Genomic DNA, 16,551 nt, shown 5'->3' with positions numbered 1-16,551 from the left:
GCCTTGCAGCAGGCACAAGAGCAGTGAAGCTAAAACGTGGTTGAAAGACGCTTTTCATGATTTTATTTTGGCCACTCACTCCTTTTTCAACATTAGCAGTTGTATTTGTATTATTAGAACAACCATTTTCAATGAGTTCAGTTGTTCATCTGATTTAAAAAATACCATCGGTGATGGTCCTGTAACTACACATGAGGGTGAAATAAAAGTATCACACTTTCACACTTTGGATTTCAGAGTCACAGTGAGATAGAAAGATAACTGAAAGTTTATGAGGAGGAACGTTGTATTGCGCCATGGATAAACGGCACAATTGACACAGTCATGATTGTAAAATAACCAATATCATAAGGGAGAAACAGAAAGGCATATTTAGCTATTTTCCTGTAAACTGGTCACATTGCCTGATATTCACAAGGTGATGGATAGCTTTTAACTGTAACTGGTCTCAATACAGGACAGCTCTCTGCTACATAACATGCATGAATAAACTGACTACTGCTGTTCAGAACAAGAAGGCTGTCTACATGGATCTATACCGTATCAGTGCAATTACAGGCTAAATAAATGAATTTCAATGTATTTCAACAATACCTGTGGTTTTGTGGTTGACAGCGCCTCTGAATGTTGTGTTGAGTTCAAATTACTTTTAATTGCGTGGTTTCACACAGCGATCCTTAATCAAATCTGGGGCCGAACAAAATTAAAAAGATAATCGATTTTCCATAAATGATATCAATATACTCTTTTTTCCCCTCTAACAACAAACACCCTCCTCTCTTCACTCGTTCCTATTATTCCTCTGATCGGCTGTTTCATTGGTCATTCGTTCTTTTGTTTGTATCTCACAAGCTGCTCTCTAAAGTTGTTTCACTCCTTTCATACAATTCTGAATTGCTGACCTACATTTACCACTGCATAACCTTCCTCTTTCTCTCTTTATTCCTCCATTTTGTTATCACCTTGTCTTCCTTTCTAGTTCCATTACTCACACTGTTGTTTAGCTCAATCTTTCTAAGCCTCCATCCAAATATACCATGTATGTTTTTACAGATTTATAGATCTTCAAGTGGTGAAAGAATAAATTAGGTTGAAAAAATGGAGACCATTATGATATGTGCTCAAAAATAAGATGTTTTCCAAGAAAATAACTGAAAATGTTGGATTGTTTTAAAGAATGTTTAATAATTTCAATAAATCTATGAACATTTCAAAAGCCAGATTTAAGTTGTTGCTCTTTTACCATTAACCTCTTTCTCTTCATCTATTCTCTGTACTCGTTTGTATTTCTATTTCATTTCTCATCATCACTTTTCTCGTCTTTCATCTTCTCTTCCACCTCTATATCTTGTTTCTCTGTCCATCTTCACTTCATCAGCTGCTGACTGATGCCGCACTGAGGCAGGGGACCCATCAGCCCTCCACACCGGGGTGCCACAGCGGGTCGGCCATGACACCAGCTTGTGGGTTGACAACCCGTCCGCCCACCTGCCCAAATCTGAAATGCATGCACTCACAGATGCAGCAGCTCCGTCTACGCTGAGCTATTACTGTGTCCTCTGCACTTATTCATGCAAGACTTTTGATGCTGCAACTTCTCAAAGAATTTTTTTTTCTCTAAATGTAAACTTTTTAGTAAATCTGAACTTTTCTTCATAATTTTATTATAAAATAAAGGCAGCATTTTCCGTGTAGCCAGCTGGCCAAAGTACTAAAATCTCACTCTTTTTTTTTTTTAAGAGTGCTGCTTTATAAGTTTTGTTTCACATATTTCTTGTCCTCCATAGACCAGCCCACTCATTCGCACATTCGATTTTTTATTTCTTTTGGTCACTACAGCGGTGCAGTCATTCTGATCGGCTGTTCTGTGCTGCTTCTTCTAAATGGGAAATCCTCAATTCACAGTGAGACTGGGATAATTACATATTCATTATCTTTATCTCGGCCCTTCTATGTTCCCTTCAATTCTGCCATAAAAGACGTATGTTGGTTATCTCTCTCTAACATTACCACCTGATAAACATGAATACATGCAACGTTATTCTAAAAATGCTTTTGCAATACATCAGGCTGCACATTTCAACCGATTGTTTTGCTAGTTTGTAGATGTTAACTATTTCTTTTTCATCTCCATCATTTAACCAGTTTCTCCTGAATAGGAAGCCTGACTGACAAAAGTATCCTAACATGGGAACATTAAAACACACTCCTCTCGGGAGTACTGACGTGATTTGTGACAAATACAGATGTTTTGGTATTTTTTTCTGCAGATGTTTTGGTATTTTTAGGCTCAGAGAGGGCAGAATCAGAATCCAGGATCAGCTTTTAACATCATATAACATATATATAAATATATATATATACACACACACACACACACACACACACACACACACACACACATACACACTTCCCGGTCGAATTTCCAACCCAAAGTGTGATAAATCCAATGGAACGCCTCATGTGGCCTTATGATGGTGATAAGTCTAATACACTGAACCGTGTCAGGGTGAGAGCTTTTTCAATCCCTTCTATCCTTGAGACGAAATAACATAGAAAAAGAACATAGCGGCTTGGCTGCCACTCTCAATGTTGTTGCTATGCTGTTAAATTTCACACCACTTTATCACCTTCTCTTGTCTCCGGAGGCAATCGGTTCCCATAACAGTGAGATAATATTCACTGTCTCTGTCTGTCTAGATGACAGGCTAAAAATATACTTGAACAAACAGGCTGACTCGTTACTCAACCAGCTGACAAAGTCTTCTGTTCTTGACCATCAGCCTCACTGACACCGTGTACAGAAATCTGTCTCTCAGTCCAGAGCCTTACACGTCTAATTTATCTGAATATTTACTCCAAAATTTCCAGCAACAAATGCTTTATTAGACAAAATAATATTTGAGACGTAGATGCATTTATTTATTTATTTATTATATACATTTGTATTGTTTGTGACAAAAAAAAATCCTCAGTGGAAAGAGCTGCACAAGAGTGAGTATCGGCCTCGTGACTCATCAGTTTTCTATAACCCATGAAAAGGGAAAGGAGTGCCATAAGAAAATAGTTATTTTTACTCCGACTGTGACCTGGATCTTGTCAAAAGAAAAGAAGAGGCGCAAATCAAGCAGAGAGCGACAGAGAGAAAGAGAACCAGCTTGCACCAGTTTCCACCTACCAGCTTCTTTTATAACCCAATATCACACAACTCTAATTTCCCTGAAAGGACTTTAAACTTTGAAACAATTTGATGAATAATAAAACACAGAGATAGTTTGATATTTGATAAGTATGTAAGTTTGATAAGAAAAATCTGAAGGAAAACTAATAACTGAATCTAACTGAAGGCTTGGATCTGCCTCAGAGAACTTCTCCTGACATCTTTTCTAAAACTACAAATCGTAAAGTTAGATGCAGTTGAACAGCTACTCGTCTTGAGTCGCCATGGAGACCACAAACACAGAATGCAGAAAAATGTAATATCCCGCTAAGTGTTATTTCAAGATAAGTAGAGCAATATTTTCCACATCAAACATACAAAGCTATTTGTTCTACAAAGTAACTACAAAGAGGGATTTGACCGCGCTGGCAGAGTAACTGGAGGACCTGGGGAGTCGAGAAGAAGAGGAGGAGGAGGAGGAGGAGGAGGAGGAGAGAGAACAACCAGAGTCGAAAGACCCTGACTGCTCTCACCCCTCAAGAAAATGCACGCATTTATGCATTCGCGACCCCGCACAGACCGTCTGAACCCTCCAGCGGAAGAAGGTATCTGCTTTCCCAGATAACCACGGTGAAGGAGGAAAGTGTGAGGGACACACACGAGGAGCCACGTACAGGACAAGAGGCCCTGCACTCCTCGGGCCACATACCGTATATACCAATCTGCTTGCAAGCCCATGCTCTCGTCACCCTGCTCGACCCCACCGTGCCCCCCCCATCACACACAGAGAACCCCTCCCTCAACAGCAGCAGACCCTGCTGTTCCGTCCACACCAGCTCCTCAGACAGCCCCCCCGTCCCTTCCAATCGTTTCAGAGGTGCAGGAGCTCCAACAGATGCTACAAGATCTGTCACAAAGAGACTATTTTATTACCCAGCACTCTCGAGACTTTGACTGTGATTAACAGTAAAATTGGAAGGAGCTGTTTCAACTCGCAGAAGCCTCAGCCTGTACATCATCAACAGTGAAGTGATCACTCTAATGAACCCTCTCCCTTTCAGTGCATCCACAGTCAAATCCTAAACCCTGTAATCAGACCACATCACCCTCTTATTCAAAGAGCACACACATAAAAACCTTCACTTAGGAAATGTAGATATATACAGCACATCAAGAGAATAAACTACAAAAGGAAACAACAAAAAGTACCAGTGGAAGTCTATCTGTAGCGGGTAGTGTGGAGCACCCGGGCGATGGAGGCAGTGGCTCGTGTGGACAAGCTTCATTCCACAGATCTCTTACGCACAAAGCACAGTCGGAAGCGGCCTATACGAGAACGCGGCAGACGGAAAACCCGAAGAGGGGGGGGCGGTGTGAGTCAATACTCGTGGTCGGGGGACAGAAGGCCAGGGCGGTTTTCCAAAGTACAGACGGAGCAGGGTCAGCAGCGGTCAGAGGGTAAACGCGGGGGGGACAGTCTGGCATGGTGCGGGGAACGATCTGGCGGCGAGGGAGTGAGTGCAGTAGGGTAGACAGGTGAGAGCGAGTGAGCTGGCCAGGTGTTTGTGACCAGCAGGTGCACTGGGTGAGTGAAAGACAGGTGGGGCAGGGGGGAGGGGGAGCGGGGGAGCCGAACCGTGACACTGTCTGTCGGACTGAGCCACAGGAGCTGGTCATACATGATGGAGTAGTTGTGGACGGATTGGAATAATGTTTTATTTTAAACGATTTATTCAAAAGTGGGCACACATTTGACCGTCTGAATAAAAGAGTGATATTGATCTTTAGCTGTATGGGCAAGATGCCCAACAGCATTCTCCACTTGTTCTATAGCGTTCGTGTAAAAGTAAATTGGATATACTCCTGATCATCGCACAAATCACAACGAAAGAGAAATGTAGTTACGTAATGGAATTAAACCACCAAATCACAAAGGAAATTACATTTAAGTGTGATATTATACGAGAGTAAGCAGTAGCAGAGAAACTGCCAACGAAGGCTTTTACAATGTACAGTACGAACTGTACAGCCTGTCTACAGAAACACAACAGGCTACCCGGGGGTACCAGGCTGTGTCAAAAAAGAGACACAATGTCACTTCTTACTGTCCCGTAAGAAATAATGCAAGTTATGTTTTCTCTCGAAACATAAATAAGGATTAGGGTTATATCCAGAGTTGGTCCATTCCTATAAATATTAATCTATATGTTGACTATTATGTATTATAAGGTTCTACAAGCTCTGTTTTTAAGTTTCTGATTTGTAAAATAATCTGTGTGTTTAAAGTAGATTTGCCATCGTTATTAACAATTTAATTTTCTTTCTTTATTATAACAATGTAACCTGAACATTCATCCTTACAAGGCGTATTTTCTACCATTTTAAACGCACAATTATTGCAGGAGGTTTGTCAAAGGTTGAATTTTAGCCTTGATTGAGAGCGAGAAAGAGATGATACATGGTAGACGTTAGATGGGTAGATGGAGCAAAGACAGAAACAGCACGTCTCCCCACATCTTAACATGTGGTTTAGATGACACAGATTTCTGCAGTGACAGGGGGAACACTTTGTACTCTCGCCTCTGATTTCTTATTTTTATCATGTCAGTCAGCGCCAAGCAACACCAGAGGCATGAGTCAAAGTTTCATTTTCAGCTTTATAACTATAACAGAATAAAAACCTGACACTGACAGTAAAAGTAAGTAAAACAGCTACAAAGCATAATACGCTAATACGTTTTTACACAACGTTAACAAAGCTGCCTGTTTTAGCTGTTATTTAAACCTGTATTTTGTAAAATTTTAATGGCATATATTGGTATTAAATTGTACAGATTGATGTGTGTGGTGTACAACCCGTTAGCCAAAATGTGATTCTGCACTGAGCACGTAATACAAAACCTGGATTTTGTGCACAGCTCAGACTGTACACGTCTGATAGAAGCCTGAATATAAATAAAACAGTCATGAACTCCTCTATAAATATTTTATTGTACATCTACAGTAATGAGTTTCGATTCATACCTGTCCATCATTTTTAATGACATATGAGGTTCAGTTACAGTCTCGACTAATGATGCTCATTCTGCTAACTTTATTCAGAGAGGATAAACAAACAAGCCGTAGTACACGGCAAGTTACTGGAACTAACCTGGTTTGGATTTCCCATCATGGTTCCAGGTATTGATGATGCAAGGCAAGGTAATGGGCATCAGCACCGTTGATTGAATTGAATGTGTTGTTTTGCCATAACATTTTCATTTTGTCATTCAAATTGAATCTGGACGCAAACCGGAGCAGAACCTAAAAAAACAGAAGGCCCCCAAATCCTGTGTAAATATGTGTGCCAGACAGAGACTTTAGACGATGTAGAAAACAATGGACCAAGTAAATAAATACTGGAGGGTATGTTTCTGTGCATGTATGTTTATTCATTTATTAAAAGTAAGCTCAAAATCGTCTGCTTACTAACCTTTGGGGCTTTTCAGAACTTTTCCACAGCATCTCAAAGCCTCCAGCAAATGTACCGTTGCAAGCTATCAAGTGGACCTTTGATCTATTGTTACTTGAAGAGGACAAATAACCCGAGTCCCACGAGGTGTCCTGTGGGGGGCACTGTGGTAGCATATGGTGCCGGTCCCCATTGGGCACAGGCTGCCAATGCACTGCGGTTTTGTGAGCTCCATTATCCAAAATTGTGATCAGAGCTCATGTAGGATTTCCAGCCATCTATGTTGTGCCAAAGATCTGTCCTGAGGGATGTTTTGTACTTTACACTCTCTGCCTGGGTGGGATCCCATTCTCATTGGCTGCTGGTTAATGTACAGTGATGCAGGGCTGGATATCAGGTCAGAGTCAGAGAGGTTTCCTAAAGCCTCTCGCTGTCAATGTTAATTGGCGCTCCAGTCAGCCAGTGGCAGCTATCCCACCGCAGCGTAATTGGGAAAAGTAAAGAGTTGGCCGGACGTGTCACTTCTTCCCTTCTTTTCCTTTGTCTGTCTTTGTCATAATTAGCTTGCACTCAGTCAAGACTTCACACGGATAATTTGACATGAAACCAATGGAGTCAGAGTAGAAAAAGAGTGTGTTAGGGAGAGAGAGAGAGAGAGAGAGAGAGAGCGCAGGAAAAGTGGAGAGGGACTTTCAACTCAGCAGGAAGGAAATATGCCTCTAGTTTCCAAGGTGATAATGAAGTGCCAATTGTGGTATGTCACTTTTCCCTTCTCACATTAATAAGTGGCCCTTTTGATCTCATAATCTCTCATGCAGCACAAGTGCATGTCTTCATAAAGATCCTGTACCAAAATCTGTGACAACTGTGGCTAAATCTGAAAAAAATACATGCCGAAAAAACAACTTTAAAGCCTCTACTTTCCTTCATAATTAACTCAACAACATCATTTATTGTCATTCATCCTTCAAAACCATCATTACTCGCCACAAACCCCGACCCTAAACCTATCCCACCAGCGGACAGGTGGATTTTAAGATATTAGAATCTATGCCAGTCAGTAGGAACAAATGGATAACTCTGGTTAACATTCGGAACAAGAAAGAGAATCACTGGATAATCATGCCTGAAGGAAGAAATAACTCTGAACTAGACAAATGTGTGGTTGACATTTATGAGATTAAAGAATAGGGCTCATACGACAAACATCTTGCTTCCAGACAGTTTAGACTTCTGATAATACTCTTCAAGGGAGACCGATAATGTAATCAAGTATTTTACAAACAAGTAGCGTGTTGTGTGAATTACACATAATAATATAACACCCAAAGGACAGACCGACACTTTTTACTTTGCGTGAACAAGGCGTTACATTATCTCTCCATCGATATTATCTCAGGCACCAAAACGTTACCCTGGTTTCTCTTTAAGATATGTTTCTTTGACGTGAGAGACTGGCCTCTCTTAATTGAACATTTGATGAATAGTAGCATCATGAAGCAAAATCGCATTGGATTGGATTGTATACGATGTTGTCCATGTTTTTAGTTTCTTTCCTTGCTGTCTTCCTTCACACATACACGCACGACACATAAACACACTAACTCAATAACACAAACGCACAGAAACACACTGACTCACTGACTCACTCGTCTCGTAGCAAGGACGGCCTCTTTGCCTCCACCTGCCCTCTGCTCACTTTGGTAAATCAAATCCCTCGAGCCCTTTAGATTATTACATTTAATCGCGGCTGACTGGGGACCGGCTGATTGGCTGAGAGGCTGGAAAAATGGGCGGCTGCTGAGAGTGAGGTTACTTTTATGTAAATAGAGGACAGAAAACTCAATACAGCAAAGGGAATTGGGGTGAACGTCGGGCCAACTCAGATATTATTGAAAGAACCAAAAGTGCTGTGAATGTCCACATTGGGATAAGTCGATACTCAATTGTCCACGCTGGTATGGAAAAAGTACACAGTTCAAAGACATACTAGACCGGTTCATGATATCACTGTAACGCTGCCATGAATTTTATTGAGTTGACAAATTCATGCTTTTCACCACCTCTCTTTTCCCTTTACAACTTCAAACACTAAATTCAGACCTCACAATAAAGCACTAAAATAGTGAAGATTGCCTGAACTAAACTCTTAAAAGATAAAGCTTTGAAAAACAAGTTGTAGCCTTGGACCACGAATAAGAACACGCAAGTCACATTTTTCACAACCCCAATAAAATGATAGTGGGCAACACGACACAGTGGGGCCTCCTCATGGGCTTTATTAAAGTCTTCACCTTCTAAATTATATCGATTCGTCTCAGTTGCCATTGATTCTCCAGAATCATTTCACTGTTCATTAATGCCATTGGCTGACATTGCTCAGCCAACAACTTAAGCTTTTCTGAAAAACACAACGTAAAACATCATTATAAATGTTTCCACTGAAATGATTGATTTTTCTTCATTAGTCACAGTCTGAACTACAGGGTTCCGACGCTGTGTGATGAATGAGGAATGAATGCACACAAAATACGTTGTTTTGACATCAAACTACTGTGCTTCTTAGACTTACGTTTCATCTCAAATGTCTACACCACCATACAAGAGAAAAAGGTTATACAACAGTGCGTGTACTCATGTACTGGGTAAGCATCAGGTGTGAAAAACCCAAAACATGTAGCAGTCGGCGGGTACAGTTGCAAAGGCATTGCATCATCTGCGCATGTTAATTTGTGTATGCGTCGGTACGCTCGGGTCTCGGTGATGCTGCTGATCCTACAAAGCATGCATTCCTGACATGCCCCCCCCCCCTTCCCCTCGGCCCCCCGAAGGGTTGCACACCAAATCAAACTTGTTCTTTCCTAAAGCACAAGTTGCTTGTTATCTCGTACGGCTGTTCCCCTTGCTACCGCTTCGCCCCCCAATTGCTCTTATATCTTGCACACGATCACATCAGTGTTTAATCACCAGGCATTAGTCTAAAACGCCCGCGTCAATAAGTGGCGGAAGGCTGGAAAGATTGCGTTAGAGCGCCAGGATCAATAGCCTCTGCAACACAGCGGAACCCCCAGAGGAGGCAAGGCGGCCCTGACTCTCCCCACAAATAATGCGAAAGGGACTCATATGTTTTATGAGTTTTCCTTCATTCTGAGAGGAACTAATATAAGTAATTTATATCCAGACCCTCTATTTATTTATGTTTTTTCTGCTTGATGAGATTGCGGCGTAGGAAGCCGTGAAGGGAACCAGCTTTGCTCTCGCGCATCGAGCCGTGGCGTCTCTCGGTCTTTTTGTCTCGGTGTCTCTCTGAATCTCCTGCTCTCCGTCACTCAACGTGTCCTGAAATGAAATTACCATCAGATGCACTGGAGCTCTTATAGATTCCACCCAGCTGACCCTAATTTCTTCACTGACTTGTTGGTAGCCAATGAAGCTCCTAAAGGCTTTTTGGCAATGGACAGACAACAAACGGGTGTTTGGCGTAGGACACACACACGGGACTCCAACAGTCCTTGTTATGTAAGTGAACTTGTTTAGTTGGTTACGTTCATGTAACACATTATCCATGCTCTACAAAGTCCTGATCACAGCCTCATTACAGAGGACTGGTTTTATAGACAGTCGCTTATTTGGGAGCTCAGTCTATTCTGTTGATGTTTCATTCATCCGTTTTATTTGTGTCTACTCTCACACATTCAAACAAGGTGATTGTTACAGGCCAAGAATTATATTAATGTGATAAGGCAACGTGTCATGTTGGTATTTTCCTTGAGCAATGCATTAAATACTTACATACTACATACATTGAGTCAGCTTTGGGTATATTCCTAAACAAAACCCAGACTTCAGATGATTACATTAGGTCCCAATCAACAACAACATACGTGTAAGTTTATGTGACAACATTTGGCCATAACATGGCGACCATATAAATCACAATTATTGTCCATCTGGACCAAAAAGTTAAGAAACCGCTGTGCGTTTCCCGTTGCCTGCAGACAGAGAGTCCACCTTGGCTTCTCGTGGAGTCATTTTCTCATAGACTTCCCTTCATACTGGATTCTTGCAAACAGGCCAGGCCAGGACAACGGCCTCCAAACTCACTTACGCTAGACTTTCACGGAGCCAATAAAAATAACTGGTATCTCTCTCTGGCTTCGCGGGTCCACGTCTGTGCGCTAGCATGCAGCTTTAACGGCTCCTGACTATGTCGAGACAGGAAGTTGCCGACCCGAGCACCGGCCAAATGTCCTAAAAGAAAGCATTGTCTGCCCTTCATCAATGCCGTCTCACAGCATCTTCATGTTACACAGCTGTAACGTGAACTTTGATCTGATAAATTACATCTACGAACCCATAACGACCTGGCTAACCCGAGCACAGAACGGGCTTTGTGCTAATGCTACTCAAGCCTCCATATCTGTGACGGCTTAGAGGGACAGTTTTAGTATTACGGCAAACTAATGTCTGCGTAGGCGTGTCATGCGAGATCAATTAGGGATGTCACGAGAACCGATATTTCCGTACCAAGATGAGTAGTAGTTTCTAATTATAAAAGTGTAAATCACTGGTGTTACGGTCAAAAGAAGAAGAAATGCACACAGGAAAGTGTTGTTCACCCTGAAGGGCTTTTAGCCAACAACCAAAAACTTTTTTCTTATCAAATTAGCTACTAAAATCCTGTGATTTTATGCTTGATGAAGGTTTAATATAAAACAACTGTCTTTTAATTCCAGAAGTAAAATTCATCAGTTATTGGCAGGCAATTTTTCGTTCATGACATGAGGTTTATATTTTTTGTGGGAAGTGCTCTAATACGGTATGCTGATGGTACAACATCAATAACAGAGTGATTCATGACATGATAAGAGATATTTCAGGTGTTCAACAGTGGCAATCCGATATTAAAAACCTTTTCTGTAATGTAAAGAAATGTCACAATATTTTATGATGTGTGAGATTTGGTGGACATTAACACAATTTATTTCTATAGTGCTTCAAATGGTACTCAAAGAACCTTTATAGGGTAAAAACAGAAACAATACAAGGACTAATAAGATGTCATATAAATTACACTGTAACCGTAAAAAAATAAACATTCACTGGTAGCATCTTTTTGAATGAGAGGATTATGCGTTTTTAGAAGTGAGCTCATTTTTTAAACAATAAAGAAAATTGTTTGAATATTTAGACCTTTGTCGCTGGAAAGATAAATGGGCATAATCTGCTTATTATCGCATATTGAGATGATATATTGATATTATAAATGAAGGTTTTAGAAAAGAATCACTTATTATCACATCACTTATAGGCTCCAAAAGTCTATATCTCAAGCTGGTTTCACAGGGGCAGCAAAGCAAGGACACAACTAGAACAGCCATTTAGGACACAGCGTGGAACAAGCCCCACTTCTAATAGGGTCATTCATGATGAAAGGGGCAGTGGAAGTGCCAGGCCTTCACTCAGCAGACAAGGTGGGCAAGAACCGCCGGTTAAATTCATCCAAGGATTACATAACACTAAAATAAATACATTTTACTGACTCTGAAGGCCCCGGGTTGTGAGCAGGCGTGATCCTGGACACCTCATATCACACAGCAGCAGACGCAGCGGGTCCAGGGTCAGTGCCTGTATGATTCATCGTCTCTGTCTGACTCTCCAGAGTCAAAGTTCAAATGAAAACAGTTACATAGCAACTATACATTGCATGTAGGGACGAGATGAAAATATAGGATTTTTTTGATCCATTTCAGGAGTGAAAGTGTTGGCTTTGTTTTGTAGTTCCCTGCCTCTGGTGTCCCTGGGTTAACTTCACGTCCTCCCCTTTGTGATTGTCTCCCTCGTCCCGGATTGTTCCCACTCGTGGCCAATCACCTGCACCTCCCCAGTGCACTTAAAACCATGGATGTCCTTTGTCTCGTCGGGGCTTCGTGTGCTGTTCTCGGTTTCTCCCGTGACTCTGGAATGCTCTGATTTCCTTGTTCCTGTGTTTGAGTTTTTTTTGTAAATGTCCACGGTGAGCACATCGAAACTGAGCAAATAAAAGATTACGAACTGGGAAATATGTGAAGGAAAAGGAATGTTATTAATGATTAGATTAGATTATTCTTTTGAGGAAACAATTCTACGGTACGTCATCTTTCCAATCTCCCTGTCTTTTCTTTGGCAATTTTGATTTCCAAATGTCCATTTAATTTGTTTTCTGTCGTTAGTTGTAAGTATTCACCTCTGTACTGTATTTAGGTTGCCAAATTCTGCAATTTTACCAATTTATATTTTCTGACATGATATCATTATAATTTACCTATCTTATCTTTACTGGATGGGACTAGTCTGACCAACATGCTTGGGCATAATTTAAAATAAAAGTGTCTGATTAAGTTAGTTATTTCAAATGTTCTCATGGTTTTCCTTCACATCTTACTTTGGACATGCAGCTATGACTAATTGTTAGCTCTATGTCTTTTTCACACGTCGCTTTATGGCTTCATGGCTTCATGGCTTTAACGTATGTCAATGTGACCGGCCATAGATTGACCTACCCCTACCTGTAGTGCAGCAAGCAAAGGCCACGGTCGTGAACTGGAAACGTGTTGAGAAATGATAGGGTGCATCTTGTGGCCATATTTGAGTCTCAGATACTGTGTGTATCCGTCTTTTTGTGCGACTGGGTCAAAAATACTGAATAACATTCAAGCAATCTTATTTTGTGGGACAGTGGTGCACTGGTGTGTTTCCTTGTGTGTGTGTGTGTGTGTGTGTGTGTGGTCGTGAGTTGACTGTAACAGCTATTACCACCTTCAAATATTTATAGGAGGACGTTCTCTAATATTTATTGTCTAAAGGCTGAAAGCAGAGCAGCCATTTCTCATCTATCCAGTTAACTCAGCCGAGGTAAGGAGGCGAGTTAGAAGGAAAGAGGAAAAGGGAGAGAGAAAAGAAAACATCCTAACAGGTTAAAAGAATAAAGGCAAACATTAAGAACAGACAAATGGATTGCGAAAAATATCTTTGACTGATAAAACATCTGAAAAGTTCTAAATAATACAATAAATATGTAAAACAAAATAACCTTTGGAGGATTTCTTAGAGTACAAGTAGATTATTTGTGATGATTTATCTGTGAGTTGGTCTGCCGCCAGATGTAAAAGGAAATCTATTGATATGGACATTTCCCTTAATCAACTTTAAATTGTTTTTTTAGATGCCTCATGAACCAAGAACTGACAATGAATGACCAGCACCATTCCAGACAAGCATATGAATCAAGACAAGATTTCCTTGTTCCAGGCTAAAAACTAATGATAAATGAACATCCATATAGTTTAGCATTTTGGGAACCTTTTCCCACTCCGTCTCTTCCACAAGAAGCGGAAAAGCAAGAATAAGGTTGGCCTAACAAAAAGAGGAGAAAGTTAAACAGACTCAACTTAAAATCAGTGCCCTTAAGGCTCACTGATCAACACATTCGCTTATTCCTAAAACAACATTTTACAGTGTAGTATGCGAGAGCAGGTCATGTTTCGGGCCAACAATTTACAGCTTAAGAATGCCAAGCAACCAGCCTAAGAAGCTTTAAATGAATACTTAAAAAAAAACAATAAAAAAAATTCAATAAAATAAATAAACAGGGTTGCTAATTAGTTCAAATCATTTCAAATTAGCCAGTCCCATATTTGTATTGGCTATGTTTTGTCAGGGTAAATGAGAGGCCTTTTTGGCCAGGCCTTGGTAATCAGCAGTGCAGTTCTCAGGAATGCTTGGCTGAGGTGTTGAGTTACATCATAAAACAAGGAACCCACTGTGAAGGATTTAACACTCAAACGGGCCGGTGCTCATTCCGGTGGAATATGCAGGTGAGTCAATTAACACAACAGCCGCACTCTCACCTGCACCCTGCGCTGGTAAAAGCCACCATTGGCACGCTTCCAGCTGGACACTAAGAGACTTGTGTCAACACATACACACGCTAACACACATAAAAAGATGCATTGTTGTAACATGCTCTACATTTGACTGTAACTCAAATCTCTGAAACACGGTCTAAATGAGCGGCCCGGTTCATTCCACCAGGTTGAAGGATTAGAAAAACCCGGATAAGGAGATTTCTGATGGTGAAACCTGATTATTCGGATTAATCGTGATTCTTAAAGTACCTTGTTGTACACAAGCCACACTAATTCAGCCCCAAAAATCTAAATGGGAAATTTAATATTATAAGCCTAACATTATGAAATAGTTCAACAGCTGCAAAATATATGATTTATGATAAAAACATCCAACTAAATGTTTGAAAAGGGTTTTTATGAGGTAAGATGTAGAGGAATATTGAAGCTGGTATAATTTGGGGCTTTAGGGTCCTTGGAATATTTCATTGCAATATATGTTAAATATTGGATCTGACTTGTTGCCTATTCCTGATTTCTATCAGGAATATAGGTCTTTGTCCACGTTAGATTAATGTTAAATGTATTTGATAACATGGCAACATTGTTACACAGTCAATTTTTTTGAATGTGTTCATAAATGACATCTGCTAAAATCATATGATCACTGAAAACTAGTCAGTACTCTATTAAAACCATAACAAAAATAGAGACGGGCCTTTTGGCTCTTACTGTTCGAATCCTCAAATGACACCAAAGAAATCAGTCGACTGTTTCTTTTTGTTCACAGACACAAGCACAAACTAAGGAGGGGCTGCAATTTTCTTCACAACTGCTTGCTGACACCTGAGGGAGGTGGAGTGGTTCCTCGTTGTGATGAACCATGACAAGACAAATGGATGGATGGATCCGAGGAACTGCAAACGGCCCATCTGGGTGTTGTTTATGTAGGTCAGAAAATACATTTTCCAAGCCGTGCACCAGATTTAGCAGATTCCCCCAACTGTTTATATCATCACAAAAGACTGGAAGCGATCAACTGAGGATTGTTGGAAAGCCGGGCTTTCTGTGAGGCTTCTGCAAAGTTATTTTTATGTCAGAGAACAGCCTCTTTGTAGAAATAAATGATGTTTCACTCTTATTGTTTGAGGATATGGTGGTTTACTTCTCCGCAAGTATTTGGTCGAACATGTTTATAAAAACTTTCTGCAGGGAGCACATTAACACAGGTTGACTACTAATTGTGGTCAGAAGCCCATCTTTGGCAAGCTAATGAGTCCGAATGAACACAAAGCCCAATTATGACGCGCACACAGTAATTCATGCTGGGAGTTTGGGTCAGGGTAACAGTTGGCAAGAAAAGACAACCTCCATAATGAGTTTGCTCAAATCAATGTACAACATTTTAGTAGAAATGAGGCCATACATTTTCAATGGAAATGGGGCCCTAAAAGCAGCTCTTTCTCCCGGGTGATCGGAAAGGTCGCAGCAACCCGCCTGGAAAAACATTACGGAGAATCTGCCCGACACTTTATGTGATGATGAGGTACTTCGGGAAGTAACACAAAAAGCAAAAAGACACATCAACGCACACGGACCAATGCACAATTCAGTCTTAGCAATGGGCATAGATATGGTATCTTCTCAAACTAGTAGCATTTGCCATTAACGTTTTATTTGACAAAATGGTATAAGTTCATGATAGAATTGCGGTAAAACGAAAAGAAAAAAAAACATGAACAAGAATACCACTGCCAGCAATTCTTCATTGTTCAATTCCTTTTTGTCCCTAGTGTTGTAACTACTCCCTTGTCTTTAAACAAAAACTGACTCATATTGTAAACAGTTCAAGGATTTTCACTTCTGGCAATACCGTCTACTATTGTCTGTCAACTCAAAACATCTGGGTTGTACAAAAGTACTCTTATACATGGAAAGGAGAGTGTTCACTCTAAACAATTTCATAGATATCAGTAAATTACTGTCATGGACCACTGGTTTTCCCGGTAATTTAACAATACAGAGCCAGAATATTACCGCTTACCAGGGTTATA

Source organism: Gasterosteus aculeatus, chromosome 8 (genome assembly GCF_964276395.1).
Source record: "Gasterosteus aculeatus chromosome 8, fGasAcu3.hap1.1, whole genome shotgun sequence".
Taxonomy (NCBI): domain Eukaryota; kingdom Metazoa; phylum Chordata; class Actinopteri; order Perciformes; family Gasterosteidae; genus Gasterosteus; species Gasterosteus aculeatus.
This window is presented reverse-complemented; position numbering follows the sequence as displayed.